The sequence below is a fragment of the Scyliorhinus canicula genome, chromosome 8 (genome assembly GCF_902713615.1).
Source record: "Scyliorhinus canicula chromosome 8, sScyCan1.1, whole genome shotgun sequence".
Lineage (NCBI taxonomy): Eukaryota > Metazoa > Chordata > Chondrichthyes > Carcharhiniformes > Scyliorhinidae > Scyliorhinus > Scyliorhinus canicula.
Genome location: NC_052153.1, coordinates 42,498,941 through 42,523,027, shown reverse-complemented (window position 1 = coordinate 42,523,027; position 24,087 = coordinate 42,498,941). Strand labels below are relative to the sequence as shown.

General features: G+C 46.0%; 1 protein-coding gene across 1 annotated transcript in view; it reads right to left on the bottom strand.

Annotated features, from left to right (window-relative positions):
- uba6 (ubiquitin like modifier activating enzyme 6) overlaps positions 1–18,977 on the bottom strand; it is a 201,878-nt gene extending 182,901 nt beyond the window's left edge. Inside the window, exon 1 of the mRNA XM_038804447.1 lies at positions 18,743–18,977. The gene's annotated coding sequence lies outside the window, so the exon portion shown is untranslated. The remainder of the gene's footprint in view (positions 1–18,742) is intronic.
- Between the last annotated feature and the right edge of the window lie 5,110 nt (positions 18,978–24,087).

Here is a 24,087-nt window from a genome sequence, read left to right as displayed (position 1 = left end):
TCTGCTGCTCCTTATCCTAAAACCGAGACCTCTCATTCCAGAGGATGCATCCACTCTACTACTTTGTCAATACCCTTTATCATCTGATATACCTCAATTAGATCTCTTCTCATTCTTCTCAACTCGAGAGTTTAGGCCTATACTGCTCAATCTCTCTTCATAAGACAGATCCCATATTTCTGGAATCAATCTAGTGTACCTCCGCTGAAATGCCTCTAACGCAACTACATCCCTCCTCCAATAAAGGGACCAAAAACTGTACTCAGTACTCCAGATGCGGTCTCACCAATGCTGTATACAGTTGCAGCAACATGCCGACTTTTACACTCTATTCCTTTAGCCATGAATGCCAAATTTCCAGTTGCCTCCTTTCAGAGATTCATGCACGAGAACACCCAGGTCCCTCTGCATTGAAATTTCTCTTCATTTAGTTAATAAGCTACCTTTCCGTTTTTATGACCAAAATGGATTACCTCACTCTTATCCACTTTAAACTCCATCTGCCAAATTTTGGCCCACTCAACTGACCTATCTATTATCTATTTGTAATTTTTTTTATTTCCTCATTGCAACTTACTATCCCTCTTGCCTATTGTACCTTTTGTCCCTACATCCAAGTCATTAATATATATTGTAAATAGTTGTGGCCCGAGGGCCAAACCCTGTGACTCCGCACTAATTGTATCCAGAAGAAAACCCATTTATTCCGACCCTCTGCCTTTGGTCGGTTAGCCAGTCTTCTATCCAACCTAATCCCATGTGATTTCCATCCGAGCCCATAGGGAGAGGGGAGAGCAAAGAGAGAGGGAGAGGGAGAGGTTGGTGGGGGAGATGGTGACGGTGGACAGGAGATACGCGGAGGCTCCGGAGGAGGGACTGTTGAGGGAGCAACGTAACCTTCAGGCCAAGTTCGACTTGCTGACCACCAGAAAGGCGGAAGCTCAGTGGAGGAAGTCACAGGGAGCGGTGTACGAATATGGGGAGACGGCGAGTAGGATGCTGGTGCATCAGCTCCATAAGCGAGACGCGGCCTGGGAGATTGGTGGAGTGACGGATAGGGGAGGCAATGTGGTGCGAAGGGGGGTGGACATTAATGGGGTCTTCAGGGACTTTTATGGGGAATTGTACCGGTCCGAGCCCCCGGTTGAGAGGGGGGGGAGGGGGGGGGAGAGAATGGAGCACTTTTTAGACAGGTTGAGATTTGCGACGGTGGAGGAGGGACAGGTGGAGGGGCTGGGGGCACCTATTGAGCTGGAGGACCTGGTCAAAGGGATAGGCAGCATGCAGTCGGGGAAGACGCCGGAGCCGGATGGGTTCCCGGTCGAATTTTACAAAATGTACGCAGACCTGCTGGGCCCCCTGTTGGTTAGGACCTTTAACGAGGCAAGGGAGGGGGGAGCTTTGCCCCCGACTATGTCATGGGCACTGATTTCCTTGATACTTAAACAGGACAAGGACCCCCTGCAGTGTGGATGCCAAGCTGTTGGCGAAGATCTTGGCCACAAGGATAGAGGACTGTGTGCCGGGGGTCATTCATGAGGACTAGACAAGGTTTGTGAAGGGAAGGCAGCTGAACACCAATATACGTAGGCTTCTGAATGTTATAATGATGCCGGCGGTAGAAGGGGAAGCGGAGATAGTGGTAGCATTAGACGCGGAGAAGGCCTTTGATAGGGTTGAATGGGGGTACTTGTGGGAGGTGCTGGAAAGGTTTGGGTTCCGGGGGGGGGGGTTTGTCAGTTGGGTGCGGCTGTTATATGAGGCCCCGATGGCGAGCGTAGCCACGAATAGGAGGAGATCGGAGTACTTTCAATTGTACCAGGGGACAAGACAGGGGTGTCCCCTGTCCCCCTTGCTCTTTGCGTCGGCAACTGAGCCCCTGGCCATGGCGTTGAGGGAGTCAAGGAATTGGAGGCGTCTGGTGCGGGGTGGGGAGGAGCATCGAGTGTCATTATACGCAGATGACTTGTTGCTATATGTGGCGGACCCAGTGGGGGGAATGCCGGAGGTGATGAAGATTCTTAGGGAATTTGGGTCTTTTCTGGGTACAAGCTCAACCTGGGTAAGAGTGAGATGTTCGTCGTGCACCCGGGGGATCAAGAGGAGGGGATTGGTAGGCTCCCACTGAAAAGGGCAGGGAGGAGCTTTCGGTACCTGGGAGTCCAGGTGGCTACGAGCGGGGGGGCCCTTCACAAACTTAACCTCACTAGGCTGATGGAGCAAATGGAGGAGGAGTTTAAAAGATGGGACATGTTGCCGCTGTCGCTGGCGGGCAGGGTGCAGTCCGTCAAGGTGACGGTGCTCCCGAGGTTTTTGTTCCTGTTCCAGTGCCTCCCCATCCTTATCCCGAAGGCCTTTTTTAGGAGGGTCAACAGGAGTATTACGGGATTTGTATGGGCACATGGGACTCCGAGGGCGAGAAGGGTGTTTTTGAAGCGGGGCAGGGATAGTGGGGGGCTGGCGTTGCCCAACCTCTGTGGGTACTATTGGGCTGCCAACGCAGCGATGGTGCGTAAGTGGGTAATGGACGGGGCAGGGGCAGCATGGAAGAGGATGGAGATGGCGTTCTGTGTGGACACGAGCCTGGAGGCGCTGGTAACGGCGCCGTTGCCGCTCCCTCCAACGAGGTATACCACGAGCCTGGTGGTGGCGGCTACACTCAAAATCTGGGGGCAATGGAGACGGCATAGGGGGGAGGTGGGGGGCTCAATGGAGTCCCCGATACAGGGGAAATCACCGGTTTGTACCAGGGAGCATCGATGGCGGGTTCCTTGGCTGGCACAGGGTAGGTATTAGGAGGTTGAGGGACCTGTTTGTGGATGGGAGGTTTGCGAGCCTGGGTGAGTGAGGGGAAGTTTGGGCTCCCCCCGGGGAAGATGTTTAGGTACATGCAGGTTAGGGCGTTTGCCAGGCGGCAGGTGGAGGGGTTCCCTCTGCTGCCCCCACGTGGGGTACGGGACAGGGTGCTCTCGGGGGTGTGGGTTGGAGGAGGGAGGATTTCATGCAGGAGGTGGAAGAGGCCTCGGTGGAGGAGCTGAAGGGTAAATGGGAAGAGGAGCTGGGTGAGGAGATTGAGGAGGGGACGTGGGCGGATGCCCTGGAAAGAGTGAATTCCTCCTCTTCCTGTGCGAGGTTTAGCCTCATACAGTTCAAGGTGCTACATAGGGCCCACATGACCGGGATGAGGATGAGTAGGTTTTTCGGGGGTGAAGACAGGTGTGCTAGGTGCTCGGGGAGCTCAGCGAACCATGCCCATATGTTCTGGGCATGCCCAGCGCTGGGGGAATTTTGGAAGGGGGGAGCAAGGACGGTGTCGAGGGTGGTAGGATCCAGGGTCAAGCCAGGCTGGTGTCTCACAATTTTTTGGGTTGCAGTGGAGCCAGGAGTGCAGGAGGCGAAAGAGGCCAGTGTTCTAGTAGCCCGGCGGAGGATTTTGCTTCAATGGAAGGATGCGAGGCCCCCAAGCATGGAGGCCTGAATCAATGATCTGGTGGGGTTCATCAAATTGGAGAGGGTGAAATTTGCCCTGAGGGGATCAGTACAGGGGTTCTTTTTCTTGTTGTTATTTTCTGTTTTTGATATTTTTTGAAAATCTCAATAAAAATTATTTTTTTTTAAAACATTCCAAACAATGGCCCTCAAGCAAGACATTGGTTAGAAATGTAACATTTGACAAGTCAATGACACTAACACAAATGTATACAAGATAGAAAGGCAAGCTTAATGAATTATATCATTGCCAACAAAGCCAATATTAGCTACTCATCAAAAAATAATTCCAAAAAGGCACTTGTGAAGATGGAAAATGTATTGATTTTTCAGTTGATGGTGGCTGACTCATTTTACACTCATCTGTGCTGCAGTTTCCTGTTAAGAATATACTGTATCCTACTTCCAGTAATCTCTTGAATTGTTGTTAGGGCCTAGTCAGGTAGAGCAGGTAACCTGCATGGATTTTCACAGGTGTTGGAGAAAATGCGCTAGCTGGAGAGGGGACTACCCAAATTCATATGATCTTTGCAGCCAGCTGGCAATGCAAATTTTCATTGGTCAGTCTGGACTCAAACCAGGCCTTAGATATGAAAAGGACAACACGCCAACTTGATTACACCACCCATTCATATTTAATTTAGTTTACTATAGAACAGAGTAGTTTAAAACAAAAAAAATTGCTCCCAATTAACCAGTAAACAAACAGAACAATAACTAGCGTGATTAATGTAGAGATTAATATATATTATATTTGCGGCAGTAATGTTATTAAAAACCCTGATTTAAAATACATATGGGCAGTGTGTCCACTAAAACTGTGAATAAGGAGTTGTAAATGCGAGGTCACTGTTGCTTCTAACCATTTACGGGTTTATATATAAATGGCTAATAAAACATTGCTTTGCTTGCAGGAGATTCTCTGGGGTGTAGATAACTTGAGGGATTGTGTTTATTCCTAGCTGAGAAGGTTATGTGACAACTTAGAGGGATACAGATAATGTAATTGATTGGAGGAGCCAGGGCTGTCTCTAGTTTTGGCGGCAGCAAGATTTCAAGTTGAACAGCAGTTTGCCATAGGATTCAAGTCTGACAAGACAAGGGTTTTCAGGTTGTTCCTGAAAAGGTCCCTCTCTCCAAAGGTCTGCACAGATAAGCAAGTAACACTGATTGTTAAATTTATTTAAGTGGCATTTGAAATACATTGGTTGCTTAATTGGGATATAGTGGCAGTTTAGATAAGTTAAAGTTTTTCCTTTTATTTAATAATTATAAAACTATGTCTTTGATGTTAATGTGGTTAATTCAGTCTTTGAGTTAAAGATTATTTTAACATAAAAGATACCTATGGGTCAGTGTTATCAGTAGGGGAGAGAGGTGGGAAGGCAGAAAGCTTCAAGTAAGGAATTCCAGGGCTCAGTACCAAGACAGACAAAATTATGTCTACCAACGATGAGGGAAAGGAAGTAAGCAATACGCCAGTTAGAGGAATACAGAATTCTTAAAGTCTTTAGGGGCTGGAAGATTTGAAAGATAGGGAGGAATGGACACTAGGTTAAATATTTTAAAATTGAAGCATTGGTGGAATAATACTTGATAAAAGTCAATAAAAGTCAACAAGGACTTGGTGCAGTTAGATACATCAGTGCAGTCAACAAACTAGGTGTACAAAGTGAGGTAGTTGATGCATTCAGCAAGGATATCTATGGCTAATGTAACTTGAGTGGTGCTATTTCATTGCTGCATCAATTAAGTATTCTTCAAGTATGCTAAATCCATAATTAATAAAACAGATAACCAGGCTTTACTATTTTAAAATGTTGCCGCAAGTGTCATATGAAATCATATCAGAAAACAAGTGTTGGAGTGCGGTTCTACAAGAACTTGTTACCCTCCAGTATCTCACCCAATTGGCAAGTATGAACCTAGCTACACAACCACAGCCCAAGAGCATCGAGTCCAATTGTACCCTACTGCTGGTGGTTGTGGTTCAGATGGGGGGGACAGGGGGAGTGAGGTTGGGGCCTCCCTGGTTTATATGGTGTTGTAGAACATTTAGTACATTTTCCTAAATGTTAAAGGATTAAGATTTTTATCGTCTTATGGAACCTAAAGACATGCAAGATTTTTGGTCTCAGGATGATCACGCGTCTCTCTCTTTTGACTCCCAGGGTCTGGTTCTATATTTGATAGGAAACCACGATAATTGAAGTTCAGCTATAGTTGGAGCTCAGTCCAAAAGACGTGTAGGTTACGTGATTGGTCATGCAAAAACTGTCCCTTAGTGTCCAAAGATGTGTGGGGATAGGGCAGGGTAGTGAGCCGTGGTAGGGTGCTTTTTCAGAGGGCCGGTGTAGACTTTATGGGCCAAATGGCCTCCTTCTGCACTGTAGGTGGTTCTATACATTCTGAATGTCCTCCAATGAGAATTTTAATCTCTTCAAATTAATGCAGATGAATGATATTTCTTGTTGAGTTAATAATGGCCACTTGGTTTGGTACTATATCAGACAGGTTAGCAAAGTTATGCTTTCAATCTCAGGTCTCCACTTGAGCCTATCTTGTCTAGTTGGTGACACAGAAGCTTCAATTGACGAGTCATCACTGGACGAGGGAAAATAGAAATTCAGTTCCCATAATTGTCCCATTGATTCAGATTTGAAACTGCACATGATTATGTTAAGCAGTGACAAGGTTAGGGTTCACCTGTGAGGGTCCCACAGTCAATGATGTTAACTTTAATTTCTCAGCCCCAGACATAAAGATAGGGCAAAGAAACAGTTGCTAAACCCTCTGAACCTGTAACACTAATTAATTGTATGTTACCACTTTCAGGAGAGAAAATTGAGGAGCAAAATTACACAATCCCCCCCACAATTTTTGTGCGGTCAGAAAAATAAAATTTTATCAAAACATTCATACCCTCAGAAGAGAGCAATTTTAATCTATTAAATATGCTGCCCAATGTGTTATTCAAAATTCCGCAAACAAAATATTTGAAGCATATCCTACACAAAAACTACAAAGTTTTACTTCAAAGGTTTCAAATCAGCCAACAAAAATGTCAATCTTTTTCCAAATCGGGACGTTAGCTGGCTAATTTAGAGCTATGAATCGAAAGCCATTAATGAAACTGAAAACAAAACATTAGAGCATAGATTTTTAGCTATTTGTTAGTCATTTGTTTAGATTTTCTACTGACAGCTGTAAACTGCACAGTTGCTTTCTGTTTCAACAACAGTTTTGCCCAAATTATCAACAGTGACTGCATGTCAAAGAGTGACATTTGACATTTTCATGTCAAATAGTATCTGATCGAATGTGAACCAATTTCAAACATCCTGCAGGCGTGATATGGTTACATATATAAATGCAGGATCTTTCTACCGTTAGTTTTTCCAACAGGGTCACTTGAACTACAGAAACCCCAAAAAAGAGGGCCACAACAGATCCTCAGACATATCGATTTTAATCTTTTCTTCCTCAAGATATTAATGCTACTGTCTGCTTTTGTCAACAATTAATGCAGATTTCTTTTAGGTCACTAGCTTACTTAACTGAAGACACAATGATCCCAGGGATGTACCTTTGTTTGCAAGGGGTCTTCTCCCACAGTACAGAACGTGGAAAATGTTGCTGTAATTCAATTTAAGATACCAGCGTCACCAATCAACACTCTCCAGGGGAACCATTGTCCTATTGTTACTGAACAAATTGGAGGCTGAAAGATTGTCCACAGAGGAACGATACAAATATGGATAACTAATAATACTTCAAAACAGAACTTTCCATTAACAATTTTTACCAGTTAAAGGATCACTTTCCTTCATTTCTTCACATATAAAAGGACAGTACAAAACCTTTATGGCATATGTTGCATTTTGCTCTCATTTCATTTTTCTGAATATAGAAATACTGAAAACAGATAAAGATCAGTGGGCATAAAGATAACATTAAAAACTTATTCAAGTGGAGCACGGGGTCTTGCTGTATGTGGACGATTTGTTGCTATATATTTCGGACCCGCTGGAAGGTAATGGGGATCTTAGAGGAATTCAGTCGGTTCTCGGGGTATAAATTGAACATGGGGAAGAGTGAGGTCTTTCTGATCCAGGCGAGGGAGCAGGAGAAGAGGCTGGAAGAGATGCAGTTCAAGGTGGTGGTGGTGGGGGAGGGGAGCTTTCGGTACTTGGGCATTCAGGTGATGCGGGGGTGGGAACTGCTTCACAAGTTGAATTTGGCTCGGTTGGTAGAGCAGCTGAAAGGGAACTTTAAGAGGTGGAATGCACTCCCGTTGTCACTGGCAGGGAGGGTTCAAACGGTGAAGATGACGGTCAACCCAAGGTTCTTGTTTGTGTTTCAGAGCCTCCCGATTTTTATTCACAAGGCGTTGTGTGGGCAGGTAAAACCCCGCGGGTGAAGAAGGCGCTGCTGGAGCGGGGGGGGGGGGGGGGGGGGCCTGGCTCTCCCGAACTTCATGAATTACTAATGGGCGGCAAACATAGCGATAGTCAGGAAATGGGTAGTGGGGGAGGGTTGGTGTGGGAGCAGATGGAGGCAGCCTCATTTAAAGACACGGGTTTGAGAGCACTGTTAACGGCACCTCTGCTGTTCTCGCCAGCCGGGTACTCCACAATCCCGGTGGTACTGACGGCCCTCAGGGTGTGGGGACAGTAGCTTGGAAGAGTTGGAGGTGGAATTTGAGCTGCTCGGCGGGAATGGGTTCCGATATTTGCAGTAAGGGTCTTCGTTCGGAGGCAGATATCGTTCTTTCCTCACCTGCCGCCCCAGAGGCTGCAAGATAAGGTGGTGTCAAGAACGGGGGTAGAGTAGGGGAAGTTGTTGGAGATTTATAAGGAACTGATGGACTGGGTGGGAGCCCCGATAGGGGAAGTGAAGCGTAAGTGGGCGGAAGAGTTGGGTAGGGAATTGGAGGTTGGGCTGTGGGAGGATGCCCTGAGGAGACTTAATGCATCCTAGTTGTGCGCTAGGCTTAGCCTTATCCAGTTTAAGCTGGTCCACAGGGCACATATGACTGTTGCCAGGATGAGCAGGTTTTTTGAAGGGGTGGAGGATAGATGTGGGCGATGCGCAGGAGGGCATGTTCTGGGCGTGTCCAAAGCTTGGGGGATTCTGGCAGGGATTTGCCGACGTTATTGCGGGTGGCCTTTGCCTCTCTGGTAGCCTGGGCATGGATATTGTTAGAATGGAGGGACTCGGGCCCCCAAAACCGGAAGTGTGGGTGAGTGACCTGGCAGGGTTTCTCAGGCTTGAGAAAATAAAGTTTGCCTTGTGGGGCTCTGTGGAAGGGTTTGCCCGGACCGGGTGGCAGCCTTTTATCAACTTCTTTGGGAAAAGTTAAGCTGTCAGCGAGCGGGGAGGTATTTTTTCTTGTGTTGGTTATGTACAGTCATGTTGCCTGGTTTGCAGTTGTGTTTCTGTTAACATATAAATGCCTCAATAAAATATTTTCCAAAAAAAACTTATTCAAGATGCAAGAAATCAGAAAGTTCACTTGCTGAAAACTGACAATGAATCAATATTAACTCACTTTTCTGTAACAACAGACTGCTGTACTATTCAGGACTAAGTGCATTACCAAAATCTGATCAAAATGCTGCACAGCATGGTAATATTTCTACAATACACTTGTTTTAATCTAATACATTTTATATGATAAAATTCTGTACAAAATTATGAACCAAAGAGAAAATACTGGAAAATCTCAGCAGGTCTGTAGGGAGAGAAAAGAGCTAACGTATTGAGTCCAGATGACCCTTGAGTCAAAACTAAAAGACAGAGAAAGTGGGAAATATTTATACTGTGGAGAGAGAAAGAAAGATGAGTCATAGCCACAGAAACCAAGGGAACAGGGTGCTAATGGCCACAGAAACCAAGGGAAAGAGTGCTAATGGCAGTCCCCAAAGAGAACAGAAGGTGTGAAAGGCAGAGAAGCTAACATCAGAGGGTAAACTGTGACAGATGTTGATGTGGGGGCAGAGGAAGGGGGAAGCAAAGGGGAGAAAAGTTAAGGAACATTAAAGATAAGGGGAAAAGATGGGGGGGGTTAAATTTATATATAAAGAAAGATAAGAAAGAAATGGTAAAAGGCAGTTTAAATGAACTGGGATGAAAACAAAGGGGTCGAGCTAATCATCTGAAGTTGAATTCGATGTTGACACCGGAAGGCTGTAGCGTGCCTAACCGGAAGATGAGATGTTGTTCCTCCAGTTTGCGTTGAGCTTCACTGGAACATTGCAGCAGGCCAAGGACAGACATGTGGGCATCGGAGCAGAGTCTTGTGTTGAAATGGCAAGCAACGGAAGGTGAGGGTCCTGAATGTGCACAGACCGAAGGTGCTCAGCAAAGCAATCACCCAGTCTGCGTTTGGTCTCTCCGATATAGAGACCACATTGGGAGCAGCGAATGCAATAGATCAAATTTAAAGAGGTGCAAGTGAAATGCTGCTTAACCCAGAATGAGTGTTTTGGGCCTGGGATGTTAAGCATGGAAGAGGTAAAGGGGCAAGTGTTACACCTTCTGCGATTGCATGGGTAGGTGCCACGGGGATGGGAGAAGTGTTGGGTATGGTGGAGTGGACTAGATTATCTCAGAGAGAACGGTCTCTGCGGAATGCTGATAGAGGGAGTGAAGGGAAGATGTGTTTGGTGGTGGCATCACGCTGGAGTTGGCGAAAATGGCGGAGGATTCTGCTTTGCATACGGAGGCTGGTCAGGTGAAATGTGAAACGAGGGAGTTTCTATCCTTGTTCTGGGAGGGAGGGGGCGAAGGTAGTGGCATGAGAGATGGACCGCACACTGTTGAGGGACCTGTCAACAACTGCAGGTGGGAAATTATGGTCCCCATCGAATTCAACAACTTCAAATTATTTTTAACTGTCTTTTACCCCCCTATCTTAGCCCCTTTCCTTAACTTTTCTCCCCTTTGCTTTCCCCTTCCCTTGCCCCCCACATCTACATCTGTCACAGTTTACCCTCTGATATTAGCTTCTCTGCTGTTTGGCCTTTCACACCTTTTGTTCTTCTGAGTACTGCCATTCGCACTCTTTCCCTTGGTTTCTGGGCTATTAACACCCTGCTCCCTTGGTCTATGGCTATGACTCATCTTTCATTCTCTCACTCTACAGTATAAATATTTCCCACTTTCTCTGTCTTTTAGCTTTAACAAAGGGTCATCTGGAGTCAAAATGTTCGCTCTTTTCTCTTCCTACAGATACTGCCAGACCTGCTGAGATTTTCCAGCATTTTCTCTTTGGTTTCGGATTCCAGCAGCGGCAGTAATTTGCTTTTATTTTTGCCGATTATGAAAGAAGCCGTGAAGTGCTGTGAATGCATGACAGGGCTGGAGCACATTTCTATACAAGGTAGCTTCACAAAAGGGGTGATGGAGCAAAGAGAAGGGTTAAGGAAGTGACCAAAGGAATGGCCAAGGTAGGTGTTTTGAGGGAGACCTATGAGGTGGGGAGTAGTCAGACAGGGAGTTCTACAGTGCAGAATTTTGACAGCCCGCCTAGGGTGGGGAAGTGGGGGAAAAAGGAGTGACAGGAGGCCAGTTAAAAAAGAGAGTGAGCTGGGATATAGGCTTGAGACAGTTTTAGAGCAAGGTTGAAGAAATATTATGATTGAGTTTAGAACTAAAAACTAGAGTTCAATGGAAATCCCTGTTCTTGTTAACAACAGAGTTCAATGCTCTCTCCCTGCCACTTCATAACTGGCAGCTACCAGATCATTTCACACAGCAAGTTATTAATAAAAGAAAAATGTATTAAATTAAAACAAGCCTATTGTATAAATATTAATGCACTGTGCAACATTTGATTCAAGAAATGCAAAATGACTTCATATAAAGCACAATTATAAGTCAGTGGACAATGTGGCATGTTGGGTAGGGTGAATGAAGTCTGAAAGAAAGAGCATATTCAAATACTTCCTGCAGATCTGCGAGATGATGGCAGGTGGCGGTGGCTGTGGCGGACTGAGCAAAGTGAAGAGGTGGAATGAGAGTAACTATGTTATTTATGTTGGAGTGATGTCAGTCATGGTTCAGTGGTTATAACTCTTGACTTTGAGTCAATGAAATGTGAATTTAAGTTCCACACCAGGAATTGAGCACAAAGGTTGGATTGGATTTGTTTATTGTCACGTGTACCCAGGTACAGTGTAAAGTTTTTTTTTGCGAGCAGCTCAACAGAGCATTAAGTACATGGGAAGAAAAGGGAATAAAAGAAAATACATAATAGGGCAACACAAGGTATGCAATGTAACTACATAAGCACCGGCATCGGATGAAGCATACAGGGTGTAGTGTTAATAAAGTCAGTCCATAAGAGGGTCATTCAGGAGTCTGGTAACAGCAGGGAAGAAGCTGTTTTTGAGTCTGTTCATGCGTGTTCTCAGACTTCTGTATCTCCTGCCCGACGGAAGAGGTTGGAAGAGTGAGTAAGCCGGGTGGGAGGGGTCTTTGATTATGCTGCCCACTTTCCCCAGGCAGCGGGAGGTGTCGATGGAGTCAATGGATGGGAGGCAGGTTCGTGTGATGGACTGGGCTGTGTTCATGACTCTCTGAAGTTTCTTGCGACCCTGGGCCGAGCAGTTGCCGTACCAGGCTGTGATGCAACCAGATAGGATGCTTTCTATGGTGCATCTGTAAAAGTTGGTAAGGGTTAATGTGGACATGCCAAATTTCCTTAGTTTCCTGAGGAAGTATAGGCGCTGTTGTGCTTTCTTGGTGGGAGCGTCAACGTGGGTGGACCAGGACAGATTTTTGGAGATGTGCGCATCTAGGAATTTGAAATTGTTAACCATCTCCACCTCGGCCCCGTTGATGCCGACAGGGCTGTGTGCAGTACTTTGCTTCCTGAAATCAATGACCAGCTCTTTAGTTTTGCTGGCATTGAGGGAGAGATTGTTGTCGCTGCACCACTCCACTAGGTTCGCTATCTCCCTCCTGTATTCTGACTCGTCGTTATTCGAAATCCAGCCCACTATGGTCGTATTGTCAGCAAACTTGTAGATGGAGTTGGAATCAAGTTTGTACATTGATGGCCCATCTTCGATAAACAGAAGACTAGTACTCAGGTAGCCGATACCGTCCCAGACATTCTGGCGCCACTACCTCAGCAAGAAAATACAAACAAAGCAAGGCCAACGGCCACTTAGGTCACGCCCAGCCATCAGGGCACCCGCCCCTTTATTGGCTCAGATCGATGGCGGTGATCGAGAAGCATCCCAATTAATTGGGACCAAGTTTAAGGCTCACCTGAAAGTGTGCGAAGCCCCCCCCCCCCTCCGAGTATAAGAAGGAATCCCCGCCATGTGTTCGCTCTCTTGGAATCGGCTCTCAACTGGAGAGATCCCTCCACCTGCACCACCAGAATCAAGTAAGTTCAAGTTCAACGCTCGCTACCAGACGGACGACCATAGTTATACTCCTGCCACTTCTTCGAACCCAACAGCCTCAGATCCGAACAACAGCCACTGTTCCTCTGACTTAAGTGGGCACCCGAAGTTAAGTATAGGTGTTAGTGATAGACGTAGTTTAGCCTGTAGTGTTATTGTGCATGAGTAAATCATACTGTGTGTAAATAAACAGTAAATAAAGTATCATTGACTTTGAACTAACTAACTGGTGTATTGGCTCTTTGATCGGTATTCGGTTGAGCCTTGTGGCGGTATCAAGAGATACCTGGAAGGCGACCTTATTAATCGCTATATTTATAGCTATTAAAAGATAGCAACAATGGAAAGGTAGGCGCTCTTGATTTTTGAGTAACAGTGGTCAACAGTATTGTCGCCCCTGGTGGGACAGGAGATGTGCTGGTGGAATTTTGGCAGCACACTCAAGGTTGGCCGTGTTGAAGTCTCCGGCCACAATGAGCAAGGCCTCCGGGTGTTCTGTTTCGTAGTTGTTTATAACTGTGTACAGTTCGTCCAGCGTGTTCCTCACTTCTGCCTGGGGTGGGATGTAGACCGCTGTGACAATGGCTGAAGTGAACTCACGTGGAAGATAGAATGGACGGCACTTCACGGTCAGGTATGCCAGGTCCGGGGAGCAGTAGGTCACCAGGGTCGCCACATCCAAGCACTAGGAGTTGATGAGGAGGTACACCCCTCCAACCTTTGCTTTGCCTGATGATGCGGTGCGGTCCTCCCGGTGAATTGAGAAGCCTTCAGGTTGTATGACACAGTCCGGTGAGGCAGGGGTGAGCCATGTCTCTGTGAAACAGAGCACGCAGCAGTCTCTTACTTCCCTCTGAGAGGTAAGTCTAGCGTTAAGTTCATCCAGTTTGTTTACAATCGCTTGGACGTTTGCCAGGAGTATGCTGGGGAGAGGGGTCTTGAAACCGCGTTGCTTCAGTCTAACCTGCAGACCGGCACGTTTCCCTCGCTTGGCGGCTGAGGCTGGATGATCGTGGGAACCGATGGGAGAAGTCTGACCTTGTGGAAGGTAGGTGGTTGCGTCTGGCAGGGTCCAGGGCGCTGGCAGGGACCAGGCTGCTGGTTACGTTTCCAGGGTCGCTTCTGGCAGGGTCCCGGGCGCTGGTTGAGGTAGATGGGTTGCTAGGGGGGCATGTTTGCAATCCGGATAGGTTCTTTGGGCACGGGTATACCTTGCAGCGCCTTCAGGACCTCGCGCAGGATCTCTGCCATTCCGGGGGTCCTGGGTCATGGGCAGGGACTTCCTGAGGCAGGTTGGGCTGAGTCCTGTGGTCTGTTCCCTCCCTGGGCGCTCCTGGGGTCAGGTGTTAAAGTAGGCCCAGTTGGACATCCACGTGGATTTTTCTTTCTTCCATCTCCAGGTAGGTCGGGTTGCTGGGTGGGCCTCTCCGGGTCGGGTTGCTGGGCGGGTCTCTTGGGGTCGATTTGGGCCACATCTCGTTGTCGGGGATCGGGTCGGGAGCTCCGGGGACTGGGCCGGGCGATCCGGGGCTGGCGTTGGTTGTTAGGCCGGGTTGGGAGTTCCGAGGTCCGGGTCGGCTCCAAATCGAGGTCGGGGCTGCACTTCCGGTTTGGGCCCGATCCACTTCCAGGTCGTAGAGGTCAGTTCAGGTCGGGTCAAAAGGTCTCCATGGGCCTCGGAGGATGTTCAGGCCTGCACGATTGAGGCTGATTACTGAGGGAGTGCCAGACTGAGCGGGATGCGTTCTCTCGAAGGAGACATTAAAACAGGGCCTCCTCTGCTCTAATAGGTGGACAAGACAGATCCCATGACATTCGCTTGAAGAACAGAATGGGAGTTATCCCTGGTGCCCTGACCAATATTGATCCCTCAATCAACATCACAAATACGGATCGCCCACACTCCAATGACTGTAAAGCACTGTGGAATTCCCAGAGAATGTTAAGAGCGAAATAATATTGCAAGTTGTCAAGGTGGATCAAGACTTGGGAAGTGTAGGTGTCAGCAACAGTGGATCGAGCAATGAGGGCGAATCGAGTAGTGATATTAAAGACTTGATGTACTGGTGTTGGTGAGGCTATGATGTGGAGTGTAGTGGGTTGAATTTATTGAACAAAGATCAAGTGACTGTGTACTTAGTGAAAATGGATTTATTGCAGTGGCTGTGTTGTGTAGTGGAGTTAGTGAGACCAGGTTTACTGGCGTTATTAATTCTTGTGCAAGGATAGTGGATTGGGTTTACTGTTGTCAAAGACTGTTGTGTAGTTATTGACAGCGGGTTTGCTAATTTATTGCTATGTTGTAGTGAGTTCTGGTTAACTGGTGTTTTTGACAGTGTCGTGTAGGGTTATTGAGAGTGGGTTAACTGGTGTTATTAGCTGTGATTTAGTCAGAGCAGGTTGACTGGTGTTATTAGCTGCGTAGTGTAGGGTTAGTGAGACCAGGTTTACTGGTCTCATTCGCTGTGTTGTGTAGTTAGTAAAACTGGGTTTACTGGTGTTAGAGCCTGTGCTGTGTTGTTAGTGACAGTAGTTATACTGGTGTTATAGGTTGTGTTGTGTCGGGTTAATTACACCAAATTTACTGGTGTTATTAACTGTGTTGTTGTGAGAGTGGGTTTCCTGGTGTCGGAGGCTTAGTTGTGTAGTTACTGAGGCCAGGAGTCCTCGTTTCACAGTCACTGAGACTGGGTTTACTGGTGTTAGAGGCTGTGTTTCACAATCACTGAGACTGGGTTTACTGGTGTTCGAGGATGTTTTCACAGTCAGAGGTACTGGCTTTACTGGTGTTAGAGGCTGTGTTTTACAGTTAGCGAGACCGGGTTGACTGGTGTAAGAACATAAGAACTAGGAGCAGGGGTAGGCCATCTGGCCCTTCATGCCTGCTCTGCATTTCAATGAGATCATGGCTGGTCTTTTGTGGAGTCAGCTCCACTTTCCCGCCCGAACACCATAACCCTTTATTCTTTTATTCTTCAAAAAACTATCTAGATGTATCTTTAAAACATTTAATGAGGAGTCTCAATTGCTTCACTGGGTAGGGAATTCCATAGATTCACAACCCTTTGGGTGAAGAAGTTCCTCCTAAGCTCAGTCCTAAATGCCCCTAGTTCTGCTTTCACCCACCAGTGGACACAACCTGCCCGCATCCATCCTATCTATTCCCTTCATAATTTTATATGTTTCTATCAGGTCCCCCCGCATCCTTCTAAATTCCAACGAGTACAGTCCCCGTCTATTCAACCTCTCCTCGTAATCCAACCCCCTCAACTCTGGGATTAATCTAGTAAATCTCCTCAGCACACCCTCCAGTGACACCTTGTACAATTGCAGCATGATCTCCCTCGTCTTAAACTCCATCCCTCTAGCAATGAAGGACAAAACTCAATTTGCCTTCTTAATCACCTGTTGCACCTGTAAACCAACTTTTTGCGACTCATGCACTAGCACACCCAGGTCCCTCTGCACAGCTGCACGTTTTAATATTTTATCATTTAAATAATAATCCCTTTTGCTGTTATTCCTACCAAAATGGATAACCTCACATTTGTCAACATTTTGTTCCATCTGCCAGACCTTAGCCCATTCGCTTAAACTATCCAAATCCCTCTGCAGACTTCCGGTATCCTCCGCACTTTTTGCTTTACCACTCATCTTCGTGTCGTCTGTAAACTTGGACACATTGCACTTGGTCCCCAACCCCAGGTCATCTATGTAAATTGTGAACAATTGTGGGCCCAACACTGATCCCTGAGGGACACCACTAGCTACTGATTGCCAACCAGAGAAACACCCATTAATCCCCACTCTTTGCTTTCTATTAATTAACCAATCCTCTATCCATGCTACTACTTTACCCTTAACGCTATGGATCTTCATCTTGTGCAGCAAACTTTAGTGTGGCACCTTGTCAAAAGCTTTCTAGAAATCAAGGTATACCACAACCATTAGCTCACCGTTGTTTACTGCACTGGTAATGTCCTCAAAAAATTCCACTGAATTAGTTAGGCACGACCTGCTTTTTATGAACCCATGCTGCGTCTGTCCAATGGGACAATTTCCATCCAGGTGCCTCGCTATTTCTTCCTTGATGATAGATTCCAGCATTTTCCCTACTACCGAAGTTAAGCTAACTGGCCTATAATTACCCGCTTTCTGCCTACCTCCTTTTTTTTGCACCATTCCTGAAAATACTGCAACACCAGGTCGATGAGTGGAGTGGACAGAGCAAGCCCCCACTCCATCTCCACGCTCCAAATACCAACCCAACATATGGTCCCCAGATAAGGGACATACCGCATCTAGGACCGCTTGTTCCCTTGTAGGTTCCGTTACATACTGTTCTAGGAAATCCTATAAACTCCTCCTCAAGGCTGCCTTGACCGACCTGGTTAAACCATTCGACACATAGATTAAAATCCCCCATATAATTGCTGTGCCATTTCTACATGCATCAGTTATTTCTTCGTTTATGTTACTATTTGGTGGCCTATAGACTACTCCTATCAATTACTTTTTCGCCTTACTATTCCTGATTTCCACCCAAATCCATTCAACCTTATTCACCATAGCACTGGTGACATCCCTCACTACAGCCCGGATGTCATCCTTAAATAACAGAGGTACACCACCTCCCTTACCATCCACTCTGTCCTTCCAAATATGTTGATACCCTTGGATATTTAACTCCCAGCTGTGACCACCTTTAACCATGTTTCAGCAATGGCCACTAAATCAGTCATTCACAATTATTTGCCCCATCAACTCATTAAACTTATTCCGTTAAAGGATGTGATTTACAGTCAGTCAGACTGGGTTTACTGGTATTAGAGAATGTGTTTTACAGTCAGTCAGACCGGGTTCACTGGTGTTAGAGGCTGTGTTTTACTGTCAGTTAGACTGGGTTTACTGGTAATAGAGGCCTGTTTTACAATCAGTCAGACTGGGTTTACTGGTATTAGAGAATGTGTTTTACAGTCAGTCAGACCGGGTTCACTGGTGTTAGAGGCTGTGTTTTACTGTCAGTTAGACTGGGTTTACTGGTAATAGAGGCCTGTTTTACAATCAGTCAGACTGGGTTTACTGGTGTTAAAGGCTGTGTTTTACAGACAGTGAGACCGGGTTAACTGGTGTTAGAGGCTGTGTTTTAGTCAGTGGGACTGGGTTTACTGATGAACGAGACGGTGTTCGCAGTCACTGAGACCGGGTTTAGTGGTGTTAGAGGCTGTGTTTCACAGTCAATGAGACCGGGTTTACTGCTGTTAGAGGCTGTGTTTCACAGTCAGTCAGACTGGGTTTACTGGTGTTAGAGGCTGTGTTTTACAATCAGTCAGACCGGGTTTACTGGTGTTAGAGGCTGTGTTACAGTCAGTCAGACCGGGTTTACTGGTGTTAGAGGCTGTGTTACACAGTCAGTCAGACCAGGTTTACTGGTGTTAGAGGATGTGTTACACAGTCAGTCAGACCGGGTTTACTGGTGTTAGAGGATGTGTTACAGTCAGTCAGACCGGGTTTACTGGTGTTAGAGGCTGTGTTACACAGTCATTCAGACCGGGTTTACTGGTGTTAGAGGCTGTGTTACAGTCAGTCAGACCGGGTTTACTGGTGTTAGAGGCTGTGTTTTACAGTCAGTCAGATAGGGGTTTCTGGTGTTAGAGGCTGTGTTACACAGTCAGTCAGACTGGGTTTACTGGTGTTAGAGGCTGTGTTACACAGTCAGTCAGACTGGGTTTACTGGTGTTAGAGGCTGTGTTTTACAATCAGTCAGACCGGGGTTTCTGGTGCTGCGGATGGAGGAGGCACTGCCCCTCTCTCTCGGTCCTTTGCTTACTCACCCTCCAGCTGCTCGGGGCCTATCTGGGCACAGCCGCTCCCGGCGCTCAGCCTGAACACACAGCCGGTACAGGCCGCTCTCCCGGGCGGAAGGAACTCACTGAGGGACTCAGTCGTTGAGCGGGCAGGCAGCCGGTGAATATCTGTTTTTTTACCGACAGAGCCGGTACTCCAGGCCAGTTCGTGCTGTTGCTAAGTAATGAATGGCCTTTCACCCTTCCCCCTGCCGCGGGAAACACTTCCGGGGCGGTGGCAGCACATGGTCACGGGGGGGGGGCTGGGTAGCACCAGGCAGTGAAGCTGGTCCAGCAAACAGGGTGTAACCAGCATCTATTACCATAGATACTGTCCAAACAGGAGCAGAGGAGGGCATTCTCTCTAATTTAGTCCAGCTCCCCCCCCCCCCCAATAACCCTACAAACTAGTCAAGTAGAATTGATAGAGGGGCAGAGCAGATCAGATCAGTAGAACCTGTTCCAGCTCTGAAAGGATCAAGAACGAGAGGGCGCAGGTTTAAAATTGTTTGCAAAAGAAACAAATGTGATATGTGGGAAAAAAATCTTTTTCACGCAGTGAGTGATTCGGGGCCAGAATGCACCGCTTGGAAGTGTGATGGAGGCATGTTCAATCAAGACATTCAAGAAGGCAATACTTGATTATTTGAATAGAAACAAAGTGCCATTCTGCTGTCCCCCCCCCCCCCCCCCATCCTTTCATAAAGTCATGCTCATTTGGAGAACCAGTGCAGACACGATGGGCTAAATGGTCTCCTGCACGTAACACGTTGGTTCTTTGACATAAATGTCCAGTTGCCTTTCGGAAGTTACTACGGAATATGATACTATGTCTTTAATGCAGTTCAGCCCAGACTTTATTCTCTTTATTTTGCCTCTAGTTATTTTACTGATTATTTAAAAATCTATGATCCTGCAGGTTCACGACCCACTTAACAGAAGATGGAATCTTTCCCCACTTGCTTTGTCAATAATAATAATTGTTATTAGTATCACAAGTAGGTTTACATTAACATTACAATGATGTTACTGTAAAAATCCTCTTGTCGCCACAGTACGCGCCTGTTTGGGCACACCGAGGAAGAATTCAGAATGTCCAATTCACCTAACAAGCACGTCTTGCAGGACTTGTGGGAGGAAACCGGAGCACCCGGAAGAAACCCATGCAGACACGAGGAGAAGGTGCAGACTCTGCACAGACAGTGACCCAAGCCGGGAATCAAACCCAGGTCCCTGCCACTGTGAAGCAACAGTCCTAGCCACTGTGCTACCATGCCGTCAAAAGCCCTCAATTTTGAATTGATCGTCCCTAAATCTTTTTTGCTCCAAGGTTAACATTGCAAGTGTTATCTGTTGAATAATTATTTGTAAAGAGTTAGGAAGTAATTGTTCTGTGAACATATTACTTCATTCACTGCGACACTGCAGTCATGTGTTGAGTAACAATGTATCAGTCTATGCTGCCACATGGAGATCTGAAATAAATCCACTCAATTAAGCTCCATTATTTTGAGTCTAAAGTGTAACTATTCCTACTTTAAGGGAACCCACAAGACATAACATGGTAGTAGTGACATCTGTATGTAAAAGTCGAAACAGTTGAAACAAATTTAATGCTGAATTAAATTGAAAATTGCCCTGAATTGGTGCTGGAGAAAGAAAAACTAAGTGAATTGTGCAAAAACAAAATGACCAACACAGCAATGAAATGCCAGCTGCAGCCCATGATGAATTGGGTGGTCATTGCTGGTATGGGGGCATTGAAGAATTTTAAACAAAAGTGCAGGCTGATATTTAGTAACTTTCTAAAAGGCACTAGAGAAGAGGAAAGGGTCAGCTACATCCTTTTGTGGACAGGAGAGGAAAGGTTAAATTTGTTTATAAGCTGAGAGGTGAATGAAGATGACAACAAAAACCCAGACACAGTTTTTGAAAATTCATCAGTCTGAAGTTAAAACAATGTGCCAACATGAATTTTAAGGCCTGAACAGGAATCAAGTGAACCCTTTGTCAATTTTATATTAAGATTGAAAAATGCCACCAGAAAATGTAAATTGTACATTGTTTTTTATACTGTTGCTGTTTATAATGCCAAAAAATACCTCATTAAAATTGTTTGTTAAAAAAAAGAAAATCCCTCCATGCCATGGATCAACCTAGTGAACCTTCACCGCACTGCCTCCAATGCCAGTATGTCTTTCCTTAGATAAGGGGACCAAAACTGTTCACAGCATTCCAGATGTGGTCTAATGTGTTTTGTATAGTTTTAGCAAGGCTTCCCTATTTCTATACTGCATTCCCTTTGAAATAAAGGCCAATATTCCATTTGCCTTCCCAATTACCTGCTGAACTTACATGCCAGCTTTTTGTGATTCATGCAGAAGGTCTCCCAAATCCCTCTGTGCTGCGGTTTTCGGAAGTCTTTCTCCATTTAAATAATATTCAGCAGGGGGCACAGTGGTGCAGTGGTTAGCACAGCCGACTCTCAGCGCCGAGGACCTGGGCTCGATCCCAGCCCCTTGTCTCCGTGGGCCTCGCCTCCACTTCCCAAAGATGTGCAGAGTAGGTGGATTGGCCATGCTACATTGCCCCTTAATTGGAAAAAAAAGAATTGGGCACTTCAAATTTATTTTTAAAATAAATAATATTCAGCTCCTTTATTCTTCCTCCCAAAGTGCGTAAACTTCATATTTTCCTACTATATTCTATCTGCTACATTTTTGCCCACTTACCTAACCTGTCTATATCCCTCAGTAGTCTCTTTATGTCATCCTCACCACTTGCCTTCCCACCTATTTTGTGTCATCTGCAAACTTGGCAATAGTGCATTCACTTCCCTCATTCAAGTCATTAATACATATTGTAAGAAATTGAGGCCCCAGCATGGGTTCCAGTGGCACTCCACTAGTTACAAGTTGCCTTCCTGAGAATGCCCCGCTTATCCCAACTCTCTGTGTTCTATCAGTCAGCCAATCCTCTATCCATGCTAATATACTATCCCCAACACCATGGACTCTTATCCTACTAAGTAGCCTTTTGTGTGGTACTTTACAGAAAACCTTTTGGAAACTCAAGTATGTTACATCTACTAGTTCCCCTTCATCTATCCTGCTCGTTACCACCTGAAATAATTCTAATAAATTTTCAGGCATGATTTCCCCTTCTGCTTGATTTATACTGTATTATGTATTTCTAAATTATCTGCTATTACATCGTATTTAATTGATTCTTAATATTTTCCCAACGACAAGAGTTAAGCTAAAAATAGCCTCCCTCTATTTTTGAATAAAGGCGTTACATTGGTGAAAGGTGCTAGATCAGCTCATTTGGGACTCTGCAAGCCCTGAAGGACAAAAATAATGAATTGGAAAGGACATGCTCTTGTAGAAGTGGATTTCATTTGGAACTTCGCTGATAGGGTTAATATAACAGTTCTGAAAAGCTCTGTGAAAGAGATGTCAACAGGTCAAGGGATGAAATAAAGGGAGCGTGTTCTGACCGGCATCTGTGAAAGCAGAGATGTCAGAAGGTCATGGGATGGAAAAAGGGGAGTGTGGCTTTAGTACCATTTAATGTTCTGACCCGCATCTGTGAAAGCAGAGAGGTCAAAAAGTCAAAGAATGGAATGAATGGGAAGCGTTACTTTATTGCGGAGATAGCGCAATTAAGCTCGTTTGACCAGTTGAAACAAATAAACATTGAAATGTAAAAGGAATGGGCTTTGGAGTGAGTTGGGCCAGATGGCCATGGGATAAGAAAAACCTTTGTAACAGCATTAATAGTGACTTGTGCTAATGATTATGTCAAAAATAACCTCCCAACCTCGAAGAATAATTCCATATATGTACATGTTCTGGATCCTTGCCAAATCATAGGTGTATCTAGGAATTTAAGGGGACCACCCCTAAGCTGTAAAATGTATAAAAATACAGTCCTTATTCTGGGATTTTGGCACTTCTCGAAGGTGGTTACCCGACTGCTTAGAGATTTGTCCCGGCCGTGAATAAACGAATATTCGTTACTGACGTGTTCGAGTGTTTTACTTCTGGACTGACGATCAGATACGTGAAAGCGCAATTCATATTTGGTGGCCCGTACGGGGATCTCCAGAGGGGTCTGCGCAACTAACCGGCGTAATCGACTGAGCTCGTTCAAAGTAGAGGACGAATTTGGCCCCCAACGTGAGTAAAAATTTCTTTTCCACCTTGGTATTCGCCTACTACTAGTTTGATCGTTGCTCAGCCTTGCCGTTGGTTTGTCGAGAAGCCTCTGCGAGATCCAGGTCAGTCCAGCGAACCCGTTTTAAAGAGGGTAAGTGAGTGAACCCTGTGGTTATCGTCTCTAGGGGCAGCCTGGGACTGCCGCCGTGATTCCAGGCAGCGTTCGCTGGAGTTACGGGCGGGGTTGCCAGGACTGCTAGGGGCAGCCTGAGACTGCCACCGTGATTCCAGGCAGCGTTCGCTGGAGTTACGGGCGGGGTTGTCAGGACTGCTAGGGGCAGCCTGGGACTGCCGCCGTGATTCCAGGCAGCGTTCGCTGGAGTTACGGGCGGGGTTCTCAGGACTGCTAGGGGACGATTCCGGGCTGTGGGCTCCGGACGGGACTGCCGCCATGATTCCAGGCAGCGTTCTCTGGAAGTTACGGGCGGGGTTCTCGGAGCTTATCCCCCGGTATAACCCATACTTTCACCGAAGAATTTTACCTACTTAATGGCATTTGTGTCCGGGGTCCTGCGTTATTGAGGAAGTAAAGTAAGCTAATAACCACTTAAAATCTGGTCTTCTTGAGTTGTATTAGCTGTTTAAACTCGGCAGCTTTCCTTGTCTTTCCCATGACCGAGCTGTCTCTCTCTCTCTCTCTCTCTCTCTCTCCTGTTGCTGTTGCAGAGTGCTGCTGCTTCTGCTCCCTGGGTTTATATTCTCTTTCGAAGAGTTATTAAGTTTTAACGACCGTATTGTATATGGGCTTGTTTCACTTTGATAGTTTAAAAGTATCTTTGATGTAAACATCTTACTAGAACTAATTATTCATTTCAGGCATATCGTCTCCTCTCAGATTTGATTTAAAAAATTGCTTTCGTTTTAATAGTTAACTTTTATTTCTGTGATTACAAATCGTTTAATTTTCCAATTGTCTACCGAATTAGATTTCCACCATGGGTAATACGGTAGACACTTGTAATGACTCGGGCAGTGCGCTCCAAACTCTGTGTGAACAATACCCTGAACATTCTAAGCAACTCCGACAATTGTCGGGGGCCCTCCATAAAAGCCTAGGCAAAGATAAATGGCCTCTGGGGGGACCTAAAGATTTGGGTCCTGTCCTGGAGGCCC